Source organism: Ursus americanus, chromosome 26, assembly GCF_024610735.1.
Source record: "Ursus americanus isolate L20-20 chromosome 26, mUrsAme1.1.p, whole genome shotgun sequence".
Taxonomy (NCBI): domain Eukaryota; kingdom Metazoa; phylum Chordata; class Mammalia; order Carnivora; family Ursidae; genus Ursus; species Ursus americanus.
In genome coordinates this window covers 3,771,052-3,794,178 of record NC_142152.1, presented here as the reverse complement: position 1 = coordinate 3,794,178, position 23,127 = coordinate 3,771,052, and the positions used below count along the sequence as shown (strand labels likewise).

Here is a 23,127-nt window from a genome sequence, read left to right as displayed (position 1 = left end):
TGCGTGGCTTAGTGGGTTGAGCACTCGACTCTTGATTTCAGCTCAGGTCCTGTGCTGGGATCCAGCCCTGCCTTGGGCTAGGCGCTTGGTGCAGAGTCTGCTTGAGATTCTCTCCCTCGCCCCCTCCCTCTCCCTCTGCCCCTTTCCCCTGCTCATGTGCACACACAGTCTCTCACTCTCTCTCTCTCAAATAAGTAAATAAAATCTTTTAAAAAGCACAAGACCTTAAATTCATGCATGTTAAATTTTATTCCCTTCCACTGAAAAATGAGTAAGGCACTGTGCTGGAGAACACATTAAAAATTGTGAAAATATAACTGTCAACATTATGGAAGCATCAAAGTATTAAAATAAGCTTCTGTTTTCTCTTAGATCCTTTTAAAAAATGACAACAAAAGTCATCGAAGGCGATTCTTGCTTAAAAGTACTTTCATATGATGAAAATTTGAGGTCGAGCATATTTCTCCATTTCCCCTCCAAATGAGTTTAGACTGTTAGGAAGTGTTATGTTTTGAAAAACCTCTGAAGAGGGCGTCTAGTATCTTTCCTTTTTGTTTGTTTTTCATATAGTTGGTGGGATTTTGCTATATAATTATATGACTCTTTTGCTTCCCCATCGAATTAAAAATAAACACGTGTTAGGGGAAATTAGCTGCAGTATGCCATCCTTTCTATTGTTCCTCTACGTGTAGTTACAGGTCAGTAACTCTTCTTATAAAGCTGTATGATTTGGGGCCATGTAATTTCGACTCCATTCTAAATGTGACAGACAAAATGCGTGGTGTTGTGGAAGCTTGTTGGTGCCTTAGAGCCATGGGGGTCCTCTCTTCCTGGGCTCTGCTTGGCATTGTTAATGATTTCATTAATTTTCCCATCAGGGGATCATAGCTTAGTGAGGGAAGCTGAATCCATATCAGGTGTCCAAACAAATGAGAGCCAGTGGAAGGTGTTTTCAATACTGTCTGTCTGAGAAAAGGCCTAATGGCTTCTCTGCTGGAGCTGCCCCCAGTACAGGGCCCAGGTGCAGCCCAGGTGTGCTTCCCAGGCTCTGGCACTAGAAACACCTGGAGGGCTTCTTCAAACGCACATGGCTGGGCCCCACCGCTAGAGTTTTTCTGATGCAGTAGGTCCAGGGTGAGACCCAAGACTTCGCACGTTTCCGGGTGATGGTGCCGCTCTTGTCTGAGGTGCACACGTTGGCTTAGGACCTTCAGAAGCCACAGCAAGAGAAGAAAGGGTGTTGGGTTGGGCAGAATTCGTATACTGGCTTTGGCTACTGAGTATGCACAGCCCCCTCTGAATTTCAGCTCCCGAAGGCAAGGAGAGCTATCTCATGCTCCAATGTGTGGAACGTATATATTCATTGTCATTGTTCACTGGTGTGATGGACTTTGAAGCAATCAATACAAAATGATGTCCACATGTGCTTTGAATTATAAGTCTGTCTTCTATTGTTTTGTTTTTCAGATTTTTAAAAAGACTAGTATGATTAGTTATAGCCTGCCCCTTTAACCACTTTCCACATTTCACTTTTAAAATGAAATCATCCTTCTTGCATTTAACTAATGGAAAGTTGTTCAACTTGCCAAGCAAGGTTCCACTGCTCCTGAAACAGATTTTCCAAAGAACTGGAAACTCTATGCAGCTTTTATACAAGAAGCAGAATAGAAATGCTCAAATTTATGTTACTTGGATACATATTTTCCACCATTTGATATTTAAGTAATATCCATCACATTGTATCTGAAGACATTCACTTGACTGTAAGATGAGCTGTTGCATTCCGGATTTCTTTTTCATCAGGCTTTTAACTCCCTCAAGTACTATTTAAATTTATTTTGTGTACAAGCAGCTAAAATCATTGATATCATCAGCTGACATTAATGAGTGATCATCACATATCCACAATTGGTAAGAGATTTATGGGTCAGATCCCATGTAATTATCACAACAACCCCATGAGGAAGAGAGTTACCACGTTCTCTGTTTTACAGATGCTTAAACTGAGAATGAAGGATTAAGTAACTTGCTCAAGATCCAAGTGGCTAGTAAGGGGCAGGACAGGAACTCGGAGCAGGGTAATTCCGAAGCGTAGGTGCTTTCCCACTATGCTATCACTCTTATTAAAACACACTTTTTGAAGAGCTCTCTACGCTTGGCATCATTAAATATTGGTTTTGCCTGCAAGAGCATTTGGTCTAAATTAGTTAACCCTATTGAGCAGATAGTAAAGCCATAAGAGCCGGTCAAGCACTGAAAAAAAAAATTGAATAGTAATAGGCCAATATTTACTCTGCACAGAAAAGAAGTTTTGTGAAAGGAAAGTCATGTTTATGTGTGTTAAGGAGAAGGGTATGGCATTTCTCCTTCCCTTAAAATTAGGGTGGATCTCAGGGAAGAATGTTTTAGAAGCTCCTTAATGTTGAAGCGTGAGGTCTTGGTAAAAATAGGTTGAAAGGGCTCATTGGTTATGGGATTTATTCTCACAGAAGAGTTTGTTTTGGGAGTTGAGTGAATTTTCCAGAGGGGATAGGTTCCAGCACTGCCCGGGAGAACTTTCTGTGATGATGGAAATGTACAGCAGGGTCCCCACCAGCCACATGTGGCCCGTGAGTGCTTGAAATGTGGCTAGTGCAGCTGAGGAACTGATTTTTTGGTTGTATTGAATTTTAGTTCATTGTAGTGTAAGTAGCCATGTGTGGCTAGTGACTATCGTTATCGTACAGCATAGGAACAGTAGAAGGCAATAGAAAGCTTAAGTAGTGGGAGGCAGAGATGGAGACTGACGTGTGTGGACTTGAACTTGGGTGTAGAAAGAAGTCCTTGTCAGCCCTCTGGAAGGACACTCGCACAGCAATAAGAGGAAGCTAAGAGACGAATGGAGGCATAGGATTTCAAACATGAGATGTCCAAGACAGACACAAGACTCTGAATACAGGGAGGAAGGAGAAAGGAGCAAAGCGAGGGGTCCGTGGTAGGAACGTGGCGGGGTTTGGCACCTGACTGATTGTGGGTGGCGGTCCAGTGGAGGGTGGAGGTTGGCAGCTGCTTCAAGGTTTGCGGCCTGGTGATAGGAAAACAGCTTCTCTTTGCAATGTCTAATTTGTGTTGGCATAGGAACGTGTAGCTTGAGATGCCTTATAGACAGTGTGTATCCTGAGGCGGTATCAGAGAAGCAGGTGTAGGTGGATAAATAGATTTAACATTTGCATAGAGATAATATGTAATCCATGCGTGCAGAAAATATTCGGAGTTATATGCTTTAAAAAATAGTAGTTAAGTCAGTGTGCGTGGAGTCGGGAGAGCAAGACAAAGTGTGGTCAGAAATAAAGTTGGAGAGGTAGCCTTGTAAGTTATGGGGCTACCAGGGGCCATCCAGTCCTTATATAACTTTGGACTGTATTCTAAGTACGATGGGAGGCCTTTGGAAAGTTTGAGAAGGAAAATGAGCTTTATTGGACTTTGTAAATGACCACCCTGAATGGGGTCCAGAGGACAGACGTTAGTAAAAGAGTAAGAGGAGCAGTTGGGAGGTCAGTTGGGTTACTGCAGTATTCCAGGGGAGGGGTACTGATGGCTTAAACCGGCATAGTCGTGGTGAATATGGAGACAAGCGGTTGGATTCCAGAGATGGATTTTCAAAGCAGAGTCAACAGAATTTGTTGTTGGATGAGACGTGTGGTGAGAGAGAGAGAGAGAGAGGAGTCAGGGATGATTCTCAGCTTTGCCTTAAACAGTTGAGTGGTGTCCTTTGTTGCAATGGAGAACTCTGAAGAAGTACTAGGTTTACAACTAAAATCAAGAATTCCGTTTGGATGTATTAAGCTAGAGATGCCTATTAGACATCCTAGTGGGGCTGTCAAGGAAGCAGTTGAACATGTGATCTTGGAATTGTCTCATGATTTGATGAGTTATGATTTGTTAAGGTCTTTGGGGGAGGGAAGGAGCCAGAAGAGAAAGAGAAGTGAGTGACAAGAGGATTCAAGGGTGGGACAGAGATTTTAGGAAACGGGAAGTTATAGGATCCTGTTTTGGAATGGAGGTGCTGACCCAGGGGAGGAGCATGCCATTCTGGTTACGGTGTTGTTGAAACAGACCAGGTGTTTTTTGAAGAGACTGGTATGGCGTGGTGGCAATCACTGGGCGAAAGCCCACACTGGGAGGCTTCGGGATGTTCTCAAAGAAGGGAGAAGGCAGGGAAAGCAAGAGTCGACAACAGATTTAGGAGGGTTCCAACAGAGCACCTGGGTAGGAGTCAAGCTACGGCATGACTTGTCATGGTATAAGTCAGTTGTTGCCTGCTCCTTGTGCACGAAGGCATTTTTAAGCTATTTAATCAAATTTTTATGCCTCGGGGTTGAATAACAGAGTGGGAAGTGTTGACTTAAATTGTTTTTTCAAGCAAGCATAAATGTCAGAATTTAGGAGAATTGTATGCTGAAAAAAGAGTGGTTTATTTTAGAAGAGGGAACTTTTTTCTAGTTTTTCGCATTTGCCTATAAGTATTTGTCACACATAATCATCTTGCCTGCTTTTATAAATGTAGGATTTCCATTTACATGGAAATGTGTACTTCATATTTTTTCCCATTAAAATGGCCAAGTGTTGAAATATTCGGTATTCTAGTTTATTCTTGTCTCTAGTCTATTTAGGCTTTTTACCATGAGAATGTTTGCTATTCAGAAAAGCAGGATTTTCTATTATGGTTACTGACTTATAATGTACCGAAAGGGCAATGGAAGGGGTTATTGAGAACTCTTACTTAGGGAATGGTTATTCCAGAGAGAAGTGTCTTGTCTTTCCACTTAACCACGTCCCTCCTCCTCCACTGATTCTCACCTGACAAAGTCGACAGAAGAGACGTGAATGCAAGTAAATTAAGTCCAACAGACTCCCAACTTTTATCAGATCCAAGACTTGGAATAGAGGGTTTACATATTGTTTATAAAGAAATCTTTACATTACATATTGATTCACTAGTCCATCCTGTGTCTGAACCTGTATAAGTACTTAATAGTTGCTTGAAGAGATAAAATTAGAATTCCTTCCATGAGCCCTGTTTCTAGTCAGGGAACCCCATGTTATTGGCTTGTGCTTTTTCCCTTCGTGCGTTTGTTGGCATGGGCCCGTCGTCAGAGGTCTGGGGGCACTAATCGGCAGTGACTCAGTCTTGTCCCCCTTTGTCTCATTATAGCAGCTCCTGCGACTGGATTACACTTATGTCTTGTGGGTTGGCAGTAGGGAAGAGGACTTCCTTCCGACACTCGTGCTCAAGCAGCTGTTTCTCTTTCTCCAAAAACACCAATTTCCCCAGCCCCCAGCTGGCTCCTCCCTGCTAGAAGCCCAAATCTACCAAAGTCACGGCTAGACCACGTTCTCCCTGTGACAGTGCAAGTGACTCCAGTGCCTTTTCCTCCCCCCAAGCTTTTCCGAACACAAGCTTCTATCCTCTTTGTCAAGAGCTTATTTTGTCATCTTGTTTCCCTTCCCTATAAATAATCCATTTTTCCCCCACCACACTCCCAGGACAGAGGCGTGCCCTGTATCATATGCTTGCACTGAGCATTCTTTCAGTGTTTTTTACTTGCTTGACCTTTTGGTTCTTTTCTTTCATCCCTCTTAGGATCTCCAAACTGAGGTCACGGAAGGTCAGAGTCAAAAACGAGATTGACGGAGTGCTTGTCTGCAGAAAACTGGGCACCATACTTTGGGGATATGCACAGAAATCTTGCCTCGTCTGCAGTGACCCTCGCCACACATTTGCTTCACTATTTTTGTTTCATGGTCTAGAGGCCCTGGTGATAGGAAGGAACTATAAATAAGAACAACACTGAGAGTGATAGGATGAGCTCAGATGATCCTTAACTTTTTGGCCTTTCCGTTGGTTTAGAATTCCTCAAGGCCTATTACAGTGACTTATTTCACTTGACTGGGAATACCAGGGGTTTGGAGCTCCTTAAGTCACTTACGGAAAGGACTCGTGGTGAGGGTGTCCGTGCACTTGCCGCTTGTTGAAATACCTTTTCTTCTGATGCTCAAAGTAAAGAGGGGGTGAAGTGGGCACTAACTTAATGCTATTTTACAGACACACTTCGTTGCCCTTAAGGAGTTCCCCATTACCGGAGTCGTAATGTAAAATGACTGAGTTCTTTCCTTCTCTTTTGTTGGGTACGTTCAGTTGTCACTTCACAGCTCTTCTTCATGGGACGCGAGCCTGTGCTGTCTAAGGATGAAAGAGTGCCTTGCCCCTCGTGCCTGGTGTGTTAGAATTGAAACATATTAAAGAGTTAATTCTTAAAAAAAAAAAAAAAAAAAAAACCACACTTCTTAGTAGACAGACACTACCCACAAAGAGATTTTGAGAACAGGCTCTTCTGAGCGATGACCGTGATATGTCGTCAGGCAGATACCTTATTCTGAGATTTCCATGCTATGAATCTTGACGGAGTCTGCTTTCATAAGGTGTACTGGAAGTGTCTGCGGCCGTACGGTTATATTCTAAAGCGGTAATATGGTCACCATAGAGTAATCCGGCTTCATCTTTATGTGACCCTGAACGCATCCCGAGTGTGGAAGGGCCGTTGATTGTTCTCGTAAACAGAGTCCCAGGCTTTTATATAGACATCCAGGGAAATGTAGGTGCCACCGTAGCCGCCGTAGCCCTTGCCTGCCCGCCGGAGTGATCCCAGTCACCTTCCAGAACACGTTTCCTTACGGCTGGTCCATCTCGGTCCTCTGTGCTTCCCTTCCCCTTGTGAGGGCTTAGAAGAGACATGACACTCAAGAGTTAAGAGTTGATCCACAAGGTCACACCACACATCGTAGCGAGAAAACCAGAAATTTGCACACCCACCCTCTATCTTAATTCCTGGCCTGCGCGATACCTCTTAGGATCTCGGCCCAGCTCCTAGGATGGTCTGGAATTCCTGGGTCAGTCGGCCGGAGAGAACTGTGGCAGTTAGACCTCCCTCTGCATGTTTCCTGGCCATATAGTAGAAATCGTGAAAGAATGAAGTGGTCAGATCCCTAACCTTTCCATTTCTTTGCTTGATAAATGAATAACAGTGATCTAAAAGTGAAAGAATGTGGCTAACCAGTGTCATTTGGGATCTTCTAAAGTAGTACGGAAACTCTGCATTCTTCAGACCAACGTGCGGCTCGCCAGCACATTCCTCTCCCATGAGGTGGAGGAACACTGGTGGCGGGGCTGGGATTTGTAGGGCTGGGGCGGGGAGCTGCTGTTTAAAAATACATTTAATTATATTCCTTCTCGGCAGTAATATTGATACCATTTTTAGCCCATTACAAATACTGTGATTTTCATTTAAATCACGTCCTTTATCTTATTGACCTAGTTTTTATTTTGTAATCAAAATGTTCTATTTCTGGATCGCTTAGCCCAGAATTTTTTTTTTTTAAAGGTTAGGGACCTTTTGTGGAGTTTAGTGTTTTTTTTTCCCTTTCTCTGTCATATCTGCGGACAGACGGGCTGCCTCTGTTTTCACTGTATTACGGAAAATGGTCCTATATTGTTCTCTAGAAGAGTGAGGCTTTTCTCTAATTTGGCAGGATGCCGTGGGACCTCACATCTGGTGACGTTTTTGGTGAGTGGATGGTGGAAGAGCTAGGAAATTCTATTTCTATCCAAAATGAGCCATAGAAGTCTGATTCTTTCTTCCCCTTCTTTCTCTGTTCCTCGTCACTTTTCCTGTTTTCAGCTTTCTCTATTCAAAGGATCACACTTATTTTAAGCCCTGCCTTTTCTGTGATTCTTCCCCTCTTTTCTTTCTTTCTGTCTTTTTTTAAAGATTTTATTTATTTATTTATTTATTTGGGGGGGGGCACAAGCAGAGGGAGTGGCAGGCAGAGGGAGAAGCAGGCTCGCTGCTGAGCAGGGAGCCCAATGTGGGGCTCTGATCCCAGGACCCTAGGGATCATGACCTGAGCCACCCAGGAGCCCCCCCTTATTTTTTTTTTTTTTATTGCTCTTTTCCTTACCTCCTCTTTCCTGCTGTCAGCAATGTAGGCCCACTTCATTTCTTTGCTCTGGCTGGAAGTTCGCTCTGGGGAGACCCCCCCTAGAGACGTCCCTGGAAACGCTCCACATTTCCTTTCCATATTATTTCTCAGTGTCCTTCTTGATACAGGAAGGTACCTTGCTCTTTCCTCCAGACACAAATAGAACCAGAGAATGTGAGGATCGAGAGTGACCAGACATCTTCTTTGGCAAGTGAGGAAGGAGAAGGGCAGAGAATGATTTCTCCTAAAATTCAGGGGCAATTTAATGGCAGAGCCAAGTCAACGACCCCATCTCCTGTTTTGGGGTTCTCCTCTTATCCCCTTTAGCCAGAAAGTCATATAGTTGTGGTGCCTGGCTCCTTTTAGCACTCATTTCTCTCAATCACCATCAGCCTTCTCAAATATTTTTCTATGTAAATGTGTGTTCAGGGAACTGAGTCTTTCTTGTGTTACTTTCTTGTGAAAAGAAGACGCAGGGGATGGGGTGCAGTCACAGGAGTCCCTTCCTGAGTTGTTAGGGATTTTCTCAGGAATGGTATTTTGCTCCAGGTCATTTCTGTTGCTGTATTCATTCCTAAGAACCCTTAGATGACTATGACATATAATATTCGAGCTTGAACTCCTTCCTGCCTCACTGGAGTCTCTCTGTTAATCAGGAAACCACATTTAAAGCTGCGTCCTGAACTCTGCCCAGCATGTCAGCTTGGCCAGGAAGGATAGGGAATTCCTACTGGTAGCAGCCACTGGGGACCGAGGGAGTTACTAGAGGTCAGAGAGGAGCTTAGCAAGGAAGACCTTGGCAGTGCAGGGTACTTTTCAGCCACTGGGATTGTCTCTTTGTTTTCTGAGATCCCCCCGTGGTTGAGGTTGGACAAAATCCAGGCTATCAGCCCCCTGGGTCAGTGACCCTACGCTTTGGAATTTTATGATCTAACAATTTTTTTAACTGAGGAGGCTTAACATAGGGTTGTTAGCTTTTATCTTGAGAAGTAAGGATGTTAAAAACAGCAAGAGCAAAATTGTCATATAATGTTACAGTCCTTTCATGAAAGAAAAGATATTTTAACACCAGAAGTAGGAAGAATATAATCTCAGAATAAAGGACAGTCCTCGGGCACCTGGGTGGCTCAGTGGATTAAGTGTCTGCCTTTGGCTCAGGTCCTGCAGGGTCCTGGGATCGAGTCCTGCATCCGCTCCCTGCTCAGCAGGGAGTCTGCTTCTCCCTCTGCCTCTGCCCCCTCCCCCTGCTTGTGCTGTCTCTCTCTCTCTCTCTCAGATAAATAAAATCTTAAAAAAAAAAAAAGAATAAAGGACAGCCTCTATACCACACACATATAGCTTCCGGAAAAACCCCTATTATATTGCCCAGATTTATCTTAGCCACAGGCCACCGTGAATTTTGTCGCAGAAGCAGTGCTGGTCTGTGATACGTGGGAACCACAGCCTTCACCCTGGGGCTGGGAAGCCCCAGCCCGGCTCTCCAGGGAGAGCACCGAAGGATGCATGAAGGACACAGCACAGCTAGCCTGTCAGTGTCTATCCGTAAATGACATTTGTTTTTATTCCCTCTTAGAGAAGTGAATGAGGCTAGATGACCATTTCAGTTTGGACTTCAAGGGACACTGCTCTTGTTGGGCTTGTTTTCATTGTACGCTGGGTCTGATCTTTAGCTGTATAGATTCTCAGCATCATTTCCTCAGTTACCTCATGTATGGTCAGGAAAGACTTGACTTTCCCAAGTTCGCAGGAGGCTAACCCATACCTGAAAATGCAGGTCGTTGTTCTGCAAATAGAAGGTACGCTTTTTCAGGGACCACATCAATCGATTGGTCTGCCCAACTCCCATGTCCTCCCCACCGTGCGGGAGAGGTGGGGTGGATGCTGGGGCGGCAATCATCGTGTTCACTTTCCTTGGAAAACCCGGAATCAAAGCGGTAGGAATTTATTCACCGAGTGTATTCCAGCAAGCGTAAGGTAGAACCCATTTCATTTCACTGGCACTGTTCTCTCTTTGGACATTCCCCTTCACTGAAAGACAATAAAGTGTAATGCTTAAGAGCAGAGGCCCTGGAGCCAGAATGGTCAGGTGTGAATCCAGGCATTGTCTCCTACTAGGTGTGTGATATTAGGCAATTTATTTGACCTCCTTGTGCCTTTTCTTTTTAAGATTTATTGATTTATTTGAGAGAGAGCGAGAGAGAGCGCGTGAGCACTCATGTTAGCCCCCCCCCCCCCGACGTGGGGGAGGAGCAGAGGGAGAGGGAGAGAGAGAAAGAATCTTTGAGCAGATTCCCTACTGAGCATGGAGCCCAACGAGAGCTCCATCCCAGGACCCCGAGATCATGACCTGAGCCAAAATCAAGAGCTGGCTGCTTAACAGACTGAGTCACCCAAGTGTCCCTGACCTCTTTGTGCTTTAATGTTGTCTTCTGTAAAATGGAGATATATGATACAATTTGCCGCATGGGTTTGTTTTGATAAGGAAAGGAGTTGAGACTTGTAAAGTGCTTAGAGTGTCGGCACGTAATCTAAATGGTCAACAAATATTTATTTATTGAGGAAGCTAGTGTTGTGGTGGACGTGGGAAAATGAGTAAAAATCAGATGGGCAGGATTATAGATTCTAGAGGATTAAATTCATATCCTTCCCTTTCCTTCCTATAGAATGCAGCTCTCCAATAATCTCTGGGGTCGGTTTTTACCCTTCATTGTTTTGGTAGATTTTTGTATCCCATGACTCTGTCGAGACTGTTTTCCACTGATCGCATCTTTGGTTGGCTATTCTCTGTTGACATATGGAGAGATACTTCGAAGCTGTCAAAGGCTTTTCTCCCCAAGGTGCTCCTTTGGAGAAGCTTCTGTTCCTGGTGCAGTGGACACCCCTAGGAACTGTCTTCCCTAGGTCACCCCTTCCTGGCTTTTCCCCCTTGAGCTTGGACTTGCCTTATGTGGTGGTATTAGGAGAAGCCCCCTAACTCATTATAAGTCACGCATGAACCTGACTGCTGAGAGACTAAGAGATGCTGAGATATTTGCAGATCTCCTCTGATATAAGTAGCAAGAATTATAGTAGAGCTGATTCTGGGACTAGCTTTTTATGCGCTTTCTCCTGTTTTGCCAAGCGCACAGGACAAGGTGACAGATAACGTGATTTTTTTTGCCATTTCTCCATTCCCTGAAGAAACCTAACATCTATTCTCCAGTAGAATTCAGTGCCAGATTGACGGGTATTTAGGGTGCCTTTTATAGGAATGCATGCGTTCCATCTACTCTCACATGCGTGTCTTATACCTGTAGTATGAGCGTTTTTCGATTTCCTCACTAAAATTACAGTGACATATATCGGCCATTAAAATACTTTATTATAAAATATTCCAGGTACCTTGGCCACTGAAACAAATTAGTCCACCCACCACCTATCTGCGGTGAAATGAGAAACTGGAACGGATAATTAGCTAAAACTTTCCTTCGGTAAGTCACAATCATGATGTTCTTGTAGGAAGATTTTCCTCGCTGCTCTGGTGCATTCTCGCCCCGGTAGGTGCGGCTCTCCCCCCCAGCTCCTTTCTCACTTTCCAAGGCAGCCAGAATTAACTGTGTGATTGGGCTGCCGGTCTTGCTTGCTCACTGCCAGTCGACAGGTCAGAGAGATGCCAGGTTTTTGGAGGGGAAGAGGAGAGGTCAGCTGGAAGCTCGGTCTCTAGCTTCGTAGTCAAGGTTTTTGTGCCGAGAGTGTTGCAACCTTGCTGTCAAAGTTGTGCCGGGTTCTCTGCTAAGGCATAGGCACTGTCCGTCCTCCGTGGTGGGACAGTCGCGTCAGATGACCACCAGCTCCTTCCTATGGGCCAGCTGCAGCGGGAGGACAGTCAGCCTTGCAGAGTAAGTGACAATTTCAGGAAACTTCATATGAGGGTGGTTGAAATTAGCCAATGAAGAGCCAGGCTCCTTTCCACCTATCTCTTGGAGGTGAGAATGTCCTCTTTGGGTTCTGCTTTGCAATTCTGTAGATCGGGCTAGTCTAAAGATTGTACGGTGAGGAGATCCCACTCATCCCAGGAGCTGAGGCTCTGCAGAGTGAAGATTCCTGTAACAGTGCAGTTCAACTTTGGGTTCTGGGACCTTGGGGTCTAGAATATTCTTTAATATTGTTTAACATGACGTAGATGTAAGAGGAGCTTAAAGGGAAGGTGTAGTTATTTAGTTCTCCAATTAATTATAAATGTTAACCTGGGGCCACAGAGCTCCCAGACCTCCCCATGGGAGCTCAGTGACCCCCTCACGTTCCAGATCTAGGCTGTATTCTCCTGCAAGGTCTCAGGCAGCCAGAGTTTCATCCTCCTTCTCTGAGCAAATGACTGCCAAATTCCATCTCTAGGTGGCCCCCTCCTGACATTCCTGAAAGCTTGTTTGACATCCTGCTCTGGGTAGGTAGCCGACTGGCCCTACCCCAGTCAACCCCCCTCCCCCACCAACAAGAGGCTCTTCCTCATCCAGCCATCGCCTGCGGCCAGATCTCTCCACACCATTTGTGATATTTCCACTGTGGTATCCGCTTGGCCTCCAAGTGAGGTTCATTCCATCTTGCCAGTGTTCCCCCAAGCTGCTTTACCCTCTTCCCATTGTAATGTCCTTACTTTTCACTCATGATTTCCACTCTCGCATCTTCTAAGATTACATTCATTAGAAGAGAAGTCAGATTGAGGAATTAGGCACCCCGTGGCTGGCTACATTTTACATGCTGTGCAGGAGCAGAACTGGGGCCAGGCTGGTGCTTAGAAGAGGATGACACTGGGCAAGTCACTTGGCTTCTTGGAGGTCCCGCTTATGCACCTGTAAATTGTGGCTGCCTCGTTCACAGGCTGCTTGTGAGGCCTTGATGTCATAATCAGGCAAGGGAATAAATCAAACTGGGCAACCTGGTATTCAGTATCTCTGGCTCTCTGTATTATAAAGAGGAGATTACAGTTCCGCATTGCTATGGCTGTTTGGGGGTCCCGTACATGACCAGGAACATGGAGAACGCTAACGTTTGTTCAGATGCTGGAGTCACCCAGCTCCCTCGGGCTGTGCCCAGCTGCTCAAGGGCTGGGGGGATCAGTATCTCCACAGGCCTGTGAGGCATTTGAGATGTGTTTTGGTCAGGAACTCAGTCTCACAGTTCCTGAGAGACTTGCCATCTTCCCCGGGGTTTCCATTCTTATCAGGGCTATTAACAAAATTTTTTGTGGGGGGGATTTTTTGGTGGTGGCATTTGGTTCTTTTGTGTCCTTTCCTTTATCTGGACCATGAATAATCAACTGGTGGATCCCTATCCCTGTTCTCATTCTTCAGCAGACATTTCCTGGGGATGCTCCACTTGGTGCTTTAGGGAAAGAAAATGGGTGGGAGCTAGTGGTCACGAGGTAGAGCCCAGCACCTGAAAACAAACAAACAGTCACAGAGCCCGACTGTCCGAGTGCTGGTTGACTCTGGACTCTGAAAATTTCCTTTGGAAACTACCTGTGCTGTGTCACTACCTGGGACTACGCTCGAGACAACCTCAGCTCCTTGCAGAACAACACACCGGGACAGGGTTTAGGTGGCCTAGTGTCATCACCGGGGGGGTGTGCTTGGAGCGGGAAGGGGAAGTAGAGAAGTGAGCCAGGCCCGTTCTAGAGTCTCTTGTCAGTCTCCCTCCCCTGGTGCCAGGGTTTGGCCAGTCTAATTTCCCAGCTTTCACTGTATCTAAACTCTTCTTTGGATGGTGCCGTGCTGTTCTCAAATCACCTTCCTTCCTTTTATCTTTGTAAGAACATAGGATGTCGATATTGTTTTTATTTTCTTCATGATTCATGGAGGGAACCAAGAGTCCTTTGAGAAACTGGATAACTTGCTCTGGAAAGTGATAGGCTGGGGACATAAACCCAGGCAGTTGTCACACTGTCGTCTACTTCTCTCTCGGGACATTTGCCCCAGCACAAGCTTTGCCACAGGTGTCTTCTGTTTGCAAAGACCAGGAGGAACTTCCTTCTGTGGCTGAGGCGTGTTCCTAGAGAGTTTGTGGGAGCCGGAGCCCAGGGGCCCGTCAGTCCCCAGGACTGCAGCGGCACTGCCCAGGAGGATAGCAGCTCGGCGACGTGAGGGGACACCTTGATCTGCCAGTGATGAAGAATATGCCAGTCACCGCGACTGTCAAGCAAGGTTGTCATAACGATACCACACAAGGGTAGCATTTGAAGTGCTTCATAGATACAGAAGCGTGATTCTCTTTTGGTCTATTGCATTTTTATACCCAGGACAAGGGTCTACGTTTACTTGCCTTGACTTATGAGAGTAAAATAATATAGAATAAACATTTTACATACCTATACTTCAGACATATAAAATAGAGTCTATAGATTCCTTGTCATTTTATTCCTGAAGAGTTCAAAGCCCTGCCCCTGGTGTGTCTAGCATATTCTAAGTCTGTAATTGGTTCGTCAGGTAGTTGGGACAGAGTGCTGATTGGCAGATAAAAGCGAACCACTGAGGACGACCCTTGGGGAATCTAGCCCAGAGTTTCCTGTTCTGTGAAAATAGCTTCCATCCCAGTCACGACCAGCAGTTGGATCATCTGTCTATTCGTAAACCTCGTTAGCGAATCTGTTAGCGTGGGTCGTGGATTCAGTCCTTGTGCACGCAAGTTAGCTACATACTCTTCCACGGCCACGGGTCGCTCACAAGGACTCCACCAGCTGTTTGCACATGTCTGCTCTTGGTTGGGAGAAGGTCGGTGGGAGAGTGAGTCTGACGCATGCCAGTCTGTGCCCACTAATGGAAAAATATATTCTGGTGGTGTGAGGCATCTCTGTTCTGTCCGAGGACAGTCCCTTACACTGACAGCTGTGTACTAGGTGCCGAATGCGATTTATCCTCTCAGAGAGCAGAATTAGCAGCGGAGCAGGCTAGCTAACAAGAGTAAATGATTGAATGCAGTGCTTTCTTCACTATCTGGGAAGAGTTGGAGGGATTGAGATCAGCAGCTGCCGTTCTTACAAAGAAAAGCCAAGAGCAAGGGGTTGGGCGCCTGAGCAGGGGGTCATTTAGGAGCGGCCCTCAGGCACACTGACACTCAGGGGCTTTTGCTGTAGCCACACATGGCAGTTCTCGCCCTGGGGTTCTTGAAGCATGCCTGTGACCAGAGTTTTCATCGCTAAGGTCTAGATGGAAAAATCAAGCAGAGTAAAGTTAGGTGATCTATTCAGCCCAGAAAGATCATGGCAAATTGAAATAACACCTGTGGGTACTTTGCTCCATTGAGTTAGAGACTTGACGGGTGCAGGTGGAGGTGGACGGGTGGAGCACAGTAGTAGCTGAGATTGAGGCTCTGCTCTTTCTTGAGTTTCTTACAAAAGGGTATGTGATTATTGAACATATTGATGGAGACCCCTACTAGATGGGATGCTTATTGACAGCCTATGTCCTCACCAGGGAGTGTCCTTGAAGCCACTCTTCAGCTCTCTCTGCACAGGGTGTGGAGCTGCTGACGGCCTTGTGGGTCTCCACAGCCCACGCCACCCCTGAGCCGTCCTGGCACCAAAGGGGACGCCCTGGGACGGGCTGCCAGAATTTCCTGTACTGCTAGGGCTGTAATCCAAAGGTCACAGGCTCTGTAGACGCACTGCCTTTGTTGCTCAGTGGAAGGCCCAGACCACGGGGGTCCGAGTTAATTGATCGCACTGGGGAGACTACTCCATTGAAGTTGGACGTAGCAGGATGAAGGAGAAGTGACTGAACTGATTAAGAATGGGCTTAACTGAAGAGCTAAGCTGCGTCAAATCTTTCGTGGAAGTAGGCAGGATGTAAATGATAAATCATAAATAAATAAAATGCAGGAGCTAAATAAAGGCCCTTTAAATCTACCCTCCGTCACAGCGGCAGGTGTTGCGAAGTGGCGACGAAGTGGAATTGGCCCGTGTGGATGACCATGGGCGGGCCTCCTTGACCCTGAGACTGGGTTCAGCTTCAGATACTTTTCATCCGCACTGTGTTTATCCAAACCCTGGATAGCAGCCAGGGTGAGTAAAATGATGGACTTGGGTCTGAAGTAACGAACCAAGGCGACTAGACCGATTTCTCGATCCACCTGGAATTTTAGGGATTAAAGTTTTTAGTCAAATTATCTGAAGAGTGTGAACCTCCACGCCTCATGAAGTGCCGTCAGATAAGGGCACACACAAACACACACACACACGCCAGAGACATGTGTATGTTCTCTTAGAGACATACATACACACGTGTATATAACTAAAAGGAGGAATATAAGAATATATAGTATATAGACGTATATATATACTTTAAAGTATTTAAAATATGTATTATATAAAATACGTACTTTATATGTAATATAAATATGTAATAACACTTTACATATAAATAAAAAATAATATAAATATGTGTGATATATATGTTTACATAATATATACTATGTTATATATGAATATAAATGTCAAATATATATAGTTTTTTAATATATGTTCTACAGCATATATGCTTATATAACACGTATTTCTATATACTTATATATATTCTGCCTTTTTAGTTTTTCTCTGTTTGGCCAAAAGCATGACCACTTTTTCTTTCTGTTCGGTTTACAGCAGTGTTACTGCATCTGATGAGGAAGTTTATCCAATAGTATGTAAGATAAAAATTGAGCACACAGAATAACCCTTCAAGGCCTTAGAAAGGCATCAGGTTAGAGACCAACCTATGGTTTCTCCTTAGGGCCAAGCTGGTCAGCTTCTTTCCTCTCCAGCATGAGAATAGCTCATTAGCTGTTCTGTTGGTTGAGTCTCAACTGAGATTCAGAGAAGCTCACTAGGTCCACTCCCAGCCAGGCCGTGTCCTGGTGCCCCAGCCTGCAGGCCAGAGGCCTGTGTGCCCTGCGGGTGGCGGGCGAGGCAGCTGCTCTCTGGTGGCCCCTCCCACTTCCCTGATCAGGGCAATCAGGAGACAACTGAGACTTGTTTGTTCCCAAACCTGTTTACACCAGTTGTACTTTTTCCATTTAGGACATGTAACTAAATGTTATATAAACACACGATACATGAATGTGAAAAGGAGAGATGTTTCTCTGAAGCTGCACCAGTGTCTTGGAAAGACTTGTCAAGGATGAACAGAAATTGTGGGCAAATTAAGTATAAACAAGATAACTTTAAAGGATTGTGGGGAACGTCATAAAAATCTAGGCAGATTCCACAGTCAGATTGCGCTTCAGCTGTCTTTGAATTTTTTACCTTCTTCAAAAAAACTGGAACCTGAAAATCATAACAGATTTCTGGTTTATACAGGAAACTGGGACTTCCAGAGAGGGGCCCATCTTCAAAGACAAGGCATTGCTCCTGTACCAGATTTGTGACTGAGTGTACACTCGTGTCTTCCAACATCTGTGAATATAGTACTCACTTTGGCAGCACATATTTTTTTTTTCAAGATTTATTTATTTATTTATTTATTTATTTATTTATTTATTTATTTATTTATTTATTTATGTGACAGAGAGACAGCCAGCGAGGGAGGGAACACCAGCAGGGGGAGTGGGAGGGGAGGAAGCAGGCTCCCAGTGGAAGAGCCCGATGTGGGGCTTGATCCCAGATCGCCGGGATCACGCCCTGAGCCGAAGGCGGATGCTTAACGACTGAGCTACCCAGGCGCCCCTGGCAGCACATATTCTAAAACTGGAATGATACAGAGAAGGTTAGCACGGCCCCTGCACAAGGATGACACATAAGTTCTGTGAATATCTATAATAAATATCAATGAATATATCTATAGTTAGATAGAATGAGAGTATCAGTTTTATGATTCCGTGCTTTGACTAGTTTTTTTAGACTGAGTGTCAACCCAGTCATGTATTGAGAGTCTCTTCTGCAGCTGTGGCATGTTGTGTAAAATACACATGTCCACTGAGCATGTCAAGATGCTTATACTCTGCAGGTTACAAGAGAACTGAGCCAGGCTGGGGAGAGGGCAGACAGACACACAACTCCCTTATCACGCTCATCAAGGTCCCATGTAACTGGGGGACCCTGTGGGCAGACCTGTCTGCGCAAGCTCTCTGACTGCGTTCACTTTCTCTCTCCCACCTCCTCTCTTTTCCTCTCTCCCTCTCTCTCCTCTCTCCCTAACCAATGTAGTTTAGTTCAAAGAACTCTGATATAAATGAGGGAGAGAGCATTTGGAGTTGAACAACAGTATATTTCAAAGTACTTGTTTCTTTTTTTTTTTTAAATTTTAATGTTTTTTTATTATATTATGTTAGTCACCATACAGTACATCCCTGGTTTCTGATGTAAAGTTCGATGATTCATTACTACTTGTTTCTTTTTAAAAAAAAGAAAAAGATTTTATTTATCTATTTATTTAAGAGAGAGAGTGAGAGAGCAAGCAAAAGCGGGGGGAGGGGCAGAGGGAGAAGGAGAAGCAGACTCCCCACTGAGCAGGGAGCCTGACGCGGGGCTCGATCCCAGGACCCTGAGATCATGACCTGAGCTGAAGGCTTAACCTGCTGAACCACCCAGGCGCCTCTCAAAGTACTTATTTCAAGAAAGGTAGTCTTTGGCTTAAAAAAGTTTGAAATATCTGTTTATTCATGTGAACCCAACACACACACACACACACACACACACACACGGAAGGAGAGGGAATTCCTTTAAATAATGAGATAAAGAGCTCCGATTTATTCAATGACTTCCATTACATAGTTCAGGAATATACCTATTTCTCATGAAGTGAGATCAGGGTATAATGAAAGAAATCTTATTTTAGGTGTCCTAAAATCCAATGTGTTTTAGGTCATTTTCTATCCCCTCTGGTCTAAAAACATTTTACAAAGACCTTCCTCTGTCTCTGTGCTCTGTCTAGACTCTGTATCAGAGCACAAACGACCGCAGGGAAAATGTGAGAACGCCAGTAGATGCCGGACGTGCTAACAGAGGTACCCGAAAGCCCTCGGGAAGAATAATATTTTACCATGAGGTGGCTGTTGTCTCTCACAACAACAGCCGTATGAATGTGCTTTAATTTATGCTAACCTGGAATGCTTAAAATCATAAAACAGGTATGATTATTAGCTTCCTATTCATCCAGGGAATGCAGATCCCAAAGATAAGTATGCCGGAACATGAACTTCGTGGGAAAGCATGCATCTACCTACCTCCAACAAATAAGAGACCGTCCTTCATTTCAGTAATAGCTCTTCGGGGTTTAATTTTGATAGATTGTGAGGTATTTTATTCTAGCACATAAACCAGATGCTTCTCTCAAGTTAATGGGGAACAACTGATGGCTGCCAGATTAACTAGGAAAGAAATGTTTCTCTCTGCAGTTCTGGACAATAATGCAACTTAATGGCATTTCACCTGGGTGGACTTTTAAGATGGATGCATTTGTCTTTTGCCTCTCAGGGCATGGGTCCAAATTTGGAGCAGATGGTGGAAAAGATGGATGGCCACAGAGATCTCCAGGTGAAATTGGTTGGATTTCCGCAATCCTCATTAATTCCTGGTTGACCGTCATCCATCTCCATCAGTCTGACCCTCCATAATGAATTCTGATTTCTGAGGGTTTTCTGGGTCTAGAATAACCAAAATGTGCTTGACTAAAACCTGAACAGATTGAAAGAAGCACTCGCCTGCTATTTCAGGCTTTTGGAAGAAAGGGGCTGTCTCAACCTGAAATCTTACTGTTCTTACTTTGAGCAATGGTAGATATTCTTTCCTGGTAATGGGACACAACCGGGCAGGGTATGAACTCAGAAGCTCAGGGAGTGAGTTTAAGAGAGAAATTTCTTCCGCTGTTGTTCAGGTAAAGGAGAGATCTTTGGGCTCTTAGATGAAGTCTGATGAGAGACTCGCCACCCATCAGTAAGCAAGGCTGACAGGGGTCACTCCAGGAAGTGTATGTGGAACGAGGTATAAAGAGATCAGGTGATTGTGGGAAAACCCCAGAAGATTGTCCAGGCCATGGAGGTAAAGAGGGGACCCCCAAGATCAAGGGGAGGAGGGACCCATGGGAAGTACTAGGAATAGCAACGCTTTGTGGATTTAATTAAAACAACGCCTATGTGAGCTTCTTGATCCACGGCCTCGTATTCTCATTTACGTCCACAGTAGGGTAGGCTTATTGACATAATTGGTTTTGCTCATACTCAAGACTTGCCTGCTAACCAATTTGTATTACTGTTATTTTTTATTGCAATTGTCTTAGCCCCCATTCTGAGCCAGATGCCTTCAGTTTATAAACATTGTCAAAGACACTTAACTAAGAGGACAGATGATCCCCATGTAGGATGAGAAGTTATGTGTGACTCTGACAGGGTGAGCACTAGCCCTGTGGTTGCCATAGACCTGCAGACACACATGTATCCACACATGTTGGAGGAAGGGGACATACCAGCAAACAAAATCTGGCACATCACAGGTGCCTTAGACCGCAGAAGAAAATGCCCAGGAGATGCGCACTTAGTTTTAAGAAAAGCTAAATAAGTGTGACACTTTCGATGGGCCTTTTCTTTGCTTGAGCAGAATGACAATATTTTACTAGTCAACCAAGACATAAATCAAGATTTAAACCAACTTCTCACCTTTCATGCAAAGCCTAACCTCAGTAGTTATTAAAAATAAATGGGATTTAAATAGCTGTAGAAGCACCTATTTTATTTCCAATTTCACGCTCTTGTATTTTGCACTGTGGTTTTAGATCTGTTTGTGAAGGACGACTGGGGCAAAAACAGCCCTGAGAGACAGCTGGGAAGGGAACAGGCTTTCAAGTCCATGACAAAGTCCCAGGCTCTGGGTTCAGCTGTTACCAACTCACCATGTTGGTACAACTCACCAACTCAGCCCAATTTCCTCACCTTGAAAATGGGGACAGTTATGCATACTGTCTTTTTCTGGGATGCAGTGGTATCTGTGATTGGCACTCTTGGGGGTTTTAGTCTGAGAGTCTGAGGGTGTATCTCTCCTCTCTTCCTCAGGGACCACGAGTGTAGGTCAGGGATCCAGGTCCAGGGAGGGCATTGACTTTAATTTCTCCCTGGTCTACACAGCAGTTACAGTATCCACTAACCCACGGTCATTCTGATTGGAGAGTCAAGGAGAGGTGCACGCCATTCCCCCACATCCTGACATTCTCCTGGATTACCCGCTCTCTCTCTGTCATATTCTCCCTGCTCACAGGGCTGGTGACCTGGGCGAAGTCTCCACGGGCCCCCTCCTTTTGTTGTCACCTGCTATGTGTTTCACCAATAACTGACTTCCAGGTGAATAGGAATTCTTGTTCACAACTGTTCTCACGTGCGTTATTTTGCTTTCTCGAGAACGTTTACTAAGTTCTTACCATGTGCAGGCAGCGTGCTTACACTTTGCTGTCATCCTCTTGTTAACTTGAGAGAACTGTGGAGAAGAGAGGGGACGGGAGTCCCCTAGACCAGGCAGCTGTCGCATGGGGGAGCCTCCCTCCCGAGCGTCTGAGTCTTCAAGGCTGCCTTGTGCAGTTGTCTTCCAACTGTTCGCTCTCCACCTGGTCCGTCCTGCAGGCCACCGCCAGGCGTGTCCCCCATACCGCCGTCCTGGTGTGATTTCCTCCTCATAACCTGCCCCTCGTATGCACACCAGCCCTCCAAAAGTTGAGCGCGCCTCTCTTCCCTCCTGCTTTCCCCAGACCAGTTCGCAGCTGCCGCCAAAATGTGCCGTTAACTAGTTCCCAAATACTCTTGTGCCCCCGCACATCATCCTGCCTCCCCTCAGTTCCATCTCCCAGCCTCCGAGCCACCCTTCAAGGCCATGCGTAAATCCGGAGCCCATGAAGCCTTCCGTGACTGGCTCGGCTAGAGACGCTTTCTGTCCCCTCTGAGTTGTGGTACTGATGGTATCATCACTCAGAAGGCATGGTGTGTGGGGCCTGGCTGGGTACTATTTTTGCTTTCTGTTGTCAAGATCCCTAGAAGGATCTTGGGCTGACAGGTGAGGAAGCCACAAAGAAGTTAGTGATGGTGCTGGGGCCGGAGCCCCATCCCCAAGTCTCACACTGGTGATCTTTTTCTACTATAGCTTTTTACCTTCCGTCCTTCCTTGGAGGACAAGGACTCTACCCTGTCTATATTCGAAGTTTACAGAGCATCCTGTGTAGAGTCTTGTATCTAGGAGATATTCAGTAAGTATTTTTTGAAAGAAAGCAAAGGGAAGAAGATATGAAGGAAAAAAAAAATAGTGATAGCTAACCCTTATATGGCCCTTTTGTTTTAACTTAATCCCCTTTCTAGTTTACTCCCTTTAAGTCCCTAGAGGGTGCCTGGATGGCTTGGTAGGTTAAGCGTCTGACTCTTCATCTCAGCACAGGTCTTGATCTGAGGGTCGTGAGTTCAAGTCCTATGCTGGGCTCCACACTGGGCCTGGAGCTTATTAAAAAAAAAAAAAACCCTATGAAATAGGTCCTATTATTCTCAGTCCTATTTTATAGGTGAGAAGCCCGAGGCAAGAAAGGCTACGTGACTTACCCAAGGTCACAGAGCTGGGAAGTGAGTGTCATGACTTGAGCCGAAGGAGTCTAACTCCTGAGCCTGTGCTCTTCTTCCACCGTGTTCTGTGGCAGGGTCATGAAGGATGGACAGACAGGGAGGGATACAGAAAGAAGGATGAGCCCCAGATCAGTGCCCAGGACAACAGAGCAGAGGACATTTAGATTAGGCTGCTAGGCTTTGTCTTCCTTTAAGTTCCATTGAGAAGGAACACCACTTACACATCAGAGCAATGGCTGGACGACGGAGTTCGTCCCTCCTGCCTGGGTCTGTTAGAAATTGATTGCTGTGATGGGGCGCCTGGGTGGCACAGCGGTTAGGCATCTGCCTTCGGCTCAGGGTGTGATCCCGGCGTTATGGGATCGAGCCCCACATCAGGCTCCTCCGCTATGAGCCTGCTTCTTCCTCTCCACTCCCCCTGCTTGTGTTCCCTCTCTTGCTGGCTGTCTCTATCTCTGTCGAATAAATAAAAATAAAATCTTTAAAAAAAAAAAAAAGAAAAAAATTGATTGCTGTGAAACTCCCTGAACACATGGAACCCAGATTGCCTGCCTTATATTCTAGTCACTATAG

At 45.3% G+C, this 23,127-nt stretch overlaps 1 protein-coding gene and 1 non-coding gene across 2 annotated transcripts in view; both read left to right on the top strand.

Moving 5' to 3' along the window:
- The window catches only part of SAMD4A (sterile alpha motif domain containing 4A), a 206,943-nt gene that overhangs the window by 67,717 nt on the left and 116,099 nt on the right, over positions 1-23,127 (top strand).
- On the top strand, positions 17,687-17,791 carry LOC123800763 (U6 spliceosomal RNA). Its single transcript, XR_006782012.1, has one exon. It is a non-coding gene; the product is annotated as a U6 spliceosomal RNA (small nuclear RNA).